Consider the following 7,500-nt stretch of genomic DNA (forward strand, 5'->3'; position numbering starts at 1 on the left):
ATGAAGAGGTGTTATTGTGCAACATCAGGCCTGTTCAAGCTGACACCTGGGTACGTGACAATAAATTGTATACAAAGAGATAAAAGTACTTATTTCTTTTGAACGTGGAAGCCATAATCCGATGACTGGTACCGTCCAGAGGGTTTTCAAATCAAAACCTGAAGAGAAGAATTGTAAAACTGGTTAAGGTGTGTGTGTTTTAAAAAAAAAAACAAAAAAACAAAACAAAACTGCATCTCCATCTATAAACTATGCCTTAAGAAGCTTGTAGCCTTAACTTCACCTAATCACGTTTGTAAATTGAGCAATATATTCTTGGCTTTTCAAGCAAATAATGATTTAACCTGAAGAAGGAGAATGGTTTTCAAGGGCATATTCTGCCAGGCTATAGACCCTAATTGATGGTTTGCTCTAGTTTAGAAATCAGATGAATCCACACAATTTAAGCTCCAGGGAGGGGTTGTCTTTCTACCCTATCCCTTTAATGTTTCCCGTTCGCTGTATATGTCCTTGTTTCTACAATTGTATTGTGTTCTTTCGACAGACATTGAATATATTTGAAGGATAGGTCTCTAGCCATAAGGGTTTAAAAACATCCAACATCTTCCCTTTACACAATGAGTTTATAGAAGAGTGCCAAATGATAAGAGTAAGAAATAGGGGTTATTTTTTTTCCTTCTGAAGTGTGGTTAAAAAAACAACAACAAACGGAAAGGAGGTCACTACAGAAAAACTTTCTCGTTCTCTAGATTTCTTTTCTTTTCCTCCGGCTTTCTTTCTTGTGCGGCAAGAACAAGAAGTTATTCTTCTCCAAATGCATTTGGGCGAGTGCAGCCATTATTATTATTTTTTGTTCAGCTCACTTTCCACTTAATTAATTGCCATCATTATTCATTTCATATTGACCGAGACATAGAAGACGGAGCATTTCGAGGTCAAGTTTGAAAATGCTGCTTTGCACCCTGCATTTTTGACTCTTAAAATGTTCCCTTGTGTGTGTGTGTTTACTTCAGAGACCCAAGTTTTATTCTTCTATAGCTTTGAACCTACCTTGGCATTCATTCAAGTTTCTGCATCTCTTTAAGTGCGAACTTTCACAGAATGACGAGAGAAACACCATAATTTGAGATGAGAGCAGGAAAAAGGATGGATACTAAACATGTAGTAGGTTTCTTGGAGAAAAGAAACAAGTCTAGTTAATATTTGAAGGCATCGGTTCATTTTTTTTTTTTAGAGACTTCAGGGCTACCCGTTGAAATTTTTATAATTATCGTCACGGCCATTGCTTCAGTACGTGACGATAAATTATACATAATGCAAGTAGAGAACTACATGCAGTCAGACTTGAAATAAAGAGAGACTGGATTTCATGGGTTTGGATAGGACGATGAGGTTTTAGTTCCTGTATAATATCTCCAGAAGGCTCCTCCTATTGTGGTCCGTCCAATGAAATATTTAATTTTCCCGAAGTTGGAAGTTCTGATTTCTTTTGCTCCTCTTTTTAAATCCAGCAGTTTTTGTTTTGTTAGCAAGCCAGCAAAACAAATAGATAAGGTTTCCGGAATTACCATTTCACAGTCTTCTCCGTGACTTCCTGCGTCATGGCTTGAATAAATAGCGTTCATTTCATAGCTAGCATAGCACACGGTGCAGAAGACAGGAAGGAATTGAGCGAGCAAGCACATTTTAGTTTTATTAGACGTAAATGAACGGCTACACGAACTCTGTAATTTTCGTTTTTCCCTAAAGCAATAAATATGGAGTGTTGGATTAGCTTTGCCTATGTAGACATACGGAGTTTTCATTAGACCAGGTGGGTGAGAAAGAAGCTTTGGTTTCCATTTGTTGAAGGATTGTTTAACCTTTTATACTTGACAAGAGAATGTACCCATATATATGTAAACCCCTGTTATGCTAATTGTGGCAGTGATCACAGAATAAAGTTATATGTTTGCAACATATCAGCCCAGGCTTAAAACGCCATCGCGGTAATAAACTTTTTTTTTCCCTCCCTCTCGCAATATTTCAAATAAATATCAAAAGCATGCATTGTTCAGACGAAAGTAAGTCTGTGCTGTAGAAATCTAAAAAATAAACACAATTAATAACTTAAACCTAAAGTGTTATACGTTATTTTCTCAGATTTAGAAGTGTCGCCAATGAGTACATATTTATCAGGAGCTCGTTTTACTCGCAGTGTACCTTTTCCTTCTTTCTTGCAGATACCTTTGCACATTCCAGTAGTTTGACTTTATTTTATAAAAAAAAAGGTAGAACTTTAGCACCTGGTTTCAGTAGACTGTTGTGGCTTCACCTCTTCCTGAGATAATCTGGAGAGAAACAGTTTCGAAAACAGATGCCATGTTCAAATTGGCTAGTGGTTTTAGCTTCCTTTCATAGAATACTTGTCAAATTGATATTCTTCGTAAAGGTCTTTTTTCTTCAGGTAGATCTCAACATACAACAGTTTAATGACGGTTCAAAGTTACAACGGTATGGAGGAAAGTGACTTACGACCGTTTTAACATCCCCGCAGTCATGTGTTCATAATTCAGATGCACGGCAACTGACTCATACTTATGACGGTTGCAGTGTCCCGGTGTGTGTGTGTGTGTGTGAGTGACGTGATCCCCTTTTGCGACCTTCTGACAAGCAAAGTCAATGGGAGAAAGCCAGATCACTTTAACAACCAACTAACTTAACAACTGCAGTGATTCACTTAACAAACGGGGCAAGAAACATCACGAAACGGAGCAGCGTTCACTTAACAAATGTCTCCCTTGGCGGCAGAAATCTTGGGCTCAATTGGGGTCGTAAGTCGAGGAATTTAGCCGAACGTATTCTAGAGACATTTTCTAACTTTGGGCCTCCGGCATCGTATGCCTCCTTCTCCCTACATTGAATTTAACCTTGAAGGAACACTTCTGGTGCGTAAAGTTGGTTAGAGATTGATCTACGTGTTGAGTTTTTCCTGGTTTCATAAAAATTCAACGCCAAGCGTTTCTCCTGCCTGTCTCCAGTGCCACTTCCAAAACACTTAGCTTTACAGTGGTGGGAAATTTCCAGAAAACTAGGGTGAATTATGTCATTCCTATGAGGAAAGTCAGCCACTGTGATCCAACCCAGATGTGAGTCTGTCCGAGGGTACAGTATTATTCCGGAATAACTAGACCCATTTATATTCTTGCTTGGTGGACCGGAAGGAAAGGGAGGGGGCAGCATTTTACACATGCACGTGTGAACGGGGCCACGATCATGCAACGCAAATGGGGCAGCGCTAGCGCCCACGTGATACTCGCTAGCTCTGCCCCGTTCTTGCCCGCGCCTTGTTTTCGCACCCCGCGGTGTGGCGTTCCATTTTTGTGCCCCCGCGGTCACAGCACTAGCGCAAATTTGTGTGTGTGTGTGTGTGTGCGCGCTACAGCCTGGTAGAGGGCTGTGGCCCACAGGTTGGGGACCCCTGATCTATATGACATGATGGGATGGGAGGTCGTTTGCGATAGCCTATCTTCAGTGGAAGAAAGAATAACAGAAAACAATTAATACACAATTCTTGTATGGCAATTACCGACTCTTATACTGGACTATCTGTCTGACCCCGGTTAACAATCTTCTGACGAAATCAACAGTAAGAAATGCAGAATCCCCAACTGCTAATCATAGCCTCACTTCTCACCGTTTCTGTGCAAATTCTAACGCGGCACTTCGAAGATCGACGGATCACGATCACTTTTTTAGCTTAGAATTCACGAACGGAGAATGTCGTTTCATTTCAATTTACTTAAGTAAATCCTGTCTACCTTTTCCCCTTGTGATTCACGATTCACTTCTGCTCGCCGTGACAGCTGTCAGATTTCATTAGAAGGAAAGAAAGTTTTAGGTGAAAAAACTTAAAGACTAAAATTATTTTTGTCAAAAGGAAAAGACCGTGGGTGAAAACTCTGCTAAATGACAGGAGCATATGCAGAAAGTCCTCGGCTTATGACGCAGTTGAGCACAAAATTAAGCAAGACGGTTGTTAAGCAAGATTTGCCCCATTTTATGACCTTTCTTGCCGCCGTTGTTAGGTGAGTCGTGCAGTTGTTGAGTTAGTAATAGGGTAGTTAAGTGAATCCGGCTTTCCCTGGATGCGGCAACTGTCGTAAATATGAGTCAGTTGGCAAGCGTCCAAATTTTGATCAGGTGACCACGGAGATGCGGCAACGGTTGTAAGTGTAAAAAAACTAGTCACAAGCCCCTTTTTTCACTGCTGTTGGAATCTCAACTGGTCACTAAGCAGATTGTTGTAAGTCAAGGACTATTTGTACAGAATAATTTTAATAGTGGGATCTATTCACAGGCTAAATTTAAAATACAAGTGTGCCTAAAGGCTCTTTGGGTGCTGATCAGCTGATCTGCGTCATCCCCAGACATTTGACTGAACTCACAGATATAAAAATCAGCTGCGCTATATCCTTTTGCTCCAACTTCATTCCACTTGATAATAGTTTATGCCCCTTCCCAAAAGCTGGATTTCACATGGGTATTTTCCACTGGGCTTCCAAAGCGGACCTTCCATCTTCCAATTTCAAAAAAAAAAAAAATCTGCTTTTATTTATTATTATTTTTAATTCCATTTATATCCCGCCCTTCTCCGAAGACTCAGGGCGGCTACGTGAACAAGTACCATGATTGGACATGCTGCTTTTCTCATAAATGTACATATTAACATGCATTGCGGGTCCCGAATTAATTAGTTTTCCTTCTCAGGAAGGACATTTGTCGAAGGGCAGAAGTACCTGGGTTTGTCGAATGCAAAAAAAAAAAAAAAAAGTTTTAGGAGTTGTCCAGTTAAAGCATGGCTCCTTCAAAACAGGTAGAATTCAATGCTGCGGAACATTCATTCGTTATTCGGGAATTGAGAGGAATCCAGAGGCACAACATGACACACACACAAAAATCTGCTTTTCCCTGTCTTAAAAGTGTGCCAGCTTCACACCGCAGTGATGAATGGTATACTAATATAGGCTACCTAAGTTGTTTTAAAGGTGGGCTGTTGTTTTCCTCCTGATAATATAAGTCTCCATTTCTACATATATGTAAAAAAAAATACCCACTGTGTCTTCCTACTAATGGTTATCAATGGACCGAATGTCGTTTATACCAATTGCCTGCCAAAAAGATACAGAAAGCTTGGGTATCCTTTCTCGAATATTTCCCCACCCGCAGGTATACCAGGAAGTTTACTCTCGTACAAATTATTACAAATTTATTTACTGAAATGTTTGGAACGTAACTCTTAAAAGGGAGGTTAGCAATACCTCTAAAGCAGACGGCCCCAACCTTTCGGGCACCAGGGAGCGGTTCCGTGGAGAAAAGTTTTTGTCACGGACTAGAGGGTGCGTAGTTTTGTGTGCTGCCTGCATCCCGTGAATGGGGCTTTGCTTGTTTGTGCGGACTGGTTGCTGGCATGCCACGGCCCGGTATCGGTCCACAGACCTGGGGTTGGGGACCCCCTGCTCTAAGGCGATTTTTCCCAGTTCTGTCAAGGCATTATCAGCTTCTTTTTTCAATTACCAGCACACACACACACACAAAATAACACAACCCCACTTGTACCAATTTGTCTGAAATTTGGCAAGCTTTGTCTTTCTGCAAAAGGTTACGTGTCCCAGAAAGTTCATCTTAGCGCTAGCAGATATCCATTTTGATTTATTTATTTTTTAACGGAAAGAGTACTTGGAACAAATAATATACTCTGCATTACCTTGCTCCATTTGATATACATTAGGCACTCTATCCTAGCCTCTCTATCCTCAACATAGGACCACAATTGAACCCGCCATTTCAGTTTGCTAAGCGAAACATTTGTTAAGTGAATCTTTCGCCCCATTTTACAACCCATTTCTCGTCACAGGTGTTAAAGTGAATCATTGCAGTTGTTAAGTCGGTAACAAGGTCGTTAATTGAATTCTTCCCCATGGACGTTGCTTGTCGGAAGGTCGCAAAAGGGGATCACGTGAAACCACCACCACCACCACCCCGGGATGCTGCAACCGTCAGAAATACGAGTCAGTTGCCAAGTGTATGAATTTTGGTTATGTGACCTGGGGATGATGCAAAGCTTGTGCGTTCCCACAGAGAGGGCCTCCTCAGGGTGCCACTGATCAGAGAATGTCGATTGGTGGCCCCCAGGGGGAGATCCTTCTCTGTGGGCGCTCCGGAGCTGTGGAATCAGTTACCGGTAGAGCTCCGGATGGCGCCCGATCTTCGCTCCTTTCGTCGCGATCTCAAGACGTTTTTGTTTGTACAAGCCGGCCTAGCCTGATGGGGATTGATGGGGTTTTTTTATTTTTTGTATTCTTAATTTTATCTTGGGGTTTTATAATTGAATAGTAATTGTTTTAAACTTGGGCAATTATTTAATTTCTTTTTAATGTTTGTATTTTGTATTCTACTCTTGCCCTGTGAACCGCCCTGAGTCCTCAGGGAGAAGGGCGGTATAGAAATATTATTAAATTAAATTAAATTAAAATTAAATTGTAAGCAGTGGTGGGACTCAAATAGGTGAACAACCGGTTCTGTGTATGGGTGCCACTTCCGGAAGTCCATTCTGGGCCTGGGCAACAAAAAATTAGCTCCTGGTTCTGTCGAAGTGGTGCGAACCGGCTGAATCCCACCAATGTTTGTAAGTGTAAAAAATGGTGATAAGCCTATTTTGGATGATTTTGCATTCTGCTTGCGTTATGCAGTGAATCATGCCACTTAACCTTAAAGCATTTTATCGTGCGAAACTGAACAGATGGAAACATCAGTTCCATCCTAAGATTCTTTGGTATAATTAATAAATTACCATAATAAGAATTCACGTCTCAGGGCCTTTTGTTGATAGAAGCAGAATCCTTAAAAGGGTTGAGTCCGTCAAAAAATAATAATAATAAATAATAATAAAAAAATACAAGCAAGGCGTTTTGATGTTTTGAGACCTGTGTATACCTGCTGAGAAGATATGGATTGTTACAACTTCCTCTTCTAATGTTCTGGAATGATTTTTTTAAAATGCAAATGAAGAAGGTCTTTAAATCAATTACCTTAACGAGGAACAGAGTGGCTAGCAGTAGAGTTTCCTACATGTTTTTATGCGTTTTGTAATTGAGCTTTCAAATCGACTTTGTGAAAGGAGGAGGGGAAAAAAAAAAGAAACCCCAGATTTTATTCCAGAGAGGGGTTGAGATGAAAGAAAAGGGCCAGCAGAATATCTTCAGGGTTTTAATTACATTAATTATATTTGCAATAGTGGCCAATATCTATAGCTCGGGCGTAGGATGAGGGTGAACGTTCGCTGTCCGAGCTTGTGGGTTGGTTTTTGAACGTTTATCTTCAGCGGAGTTTAGGGGATATCGCTGTCGTAAGCTCCCCCTAAACCCTGAAGTTGTTACGTAGACTGGTAGCAAAACATTCGGAAACCAACCCACAAGCTTGGAGAATGAACCTTCACCCTCGTTAACTATAGTATTATCT

At 40.7% G+C, this 7,500-nt stretch overlaps 1 long non-coding RNA gene across 1 annotated transcript in view; it reads left to right on the forward strand.

Moving 5' to 3' along the window:
• Positions 1-7,500, forward strand: part of LOC310650615 — a 21,051-nt gene continuing 13,551 nt past the window's right edge. The window contains exon 1 of the long non-coding RNA XR_014494404.1: positions 1-50. This is a non-coding gene — a long non-coding RNA (uncharacterized lncRNA). The remainder of the gene's footprint in view (positions 51-7,500) is intronic.

This window comes from Vipera ursinii (assembly GCF_947247035.1).
Source record: "Vipera ursinii genome assembly, contig: scaffold_330, whole genome shotgun sequence".
In the NCBI taxonomy this organism is placed as follows: Eukaryota; Metazoa; Chordata; class Lepidosauria; order Squamata; family Viperidae; genus Vipera; species Vipera ursinii.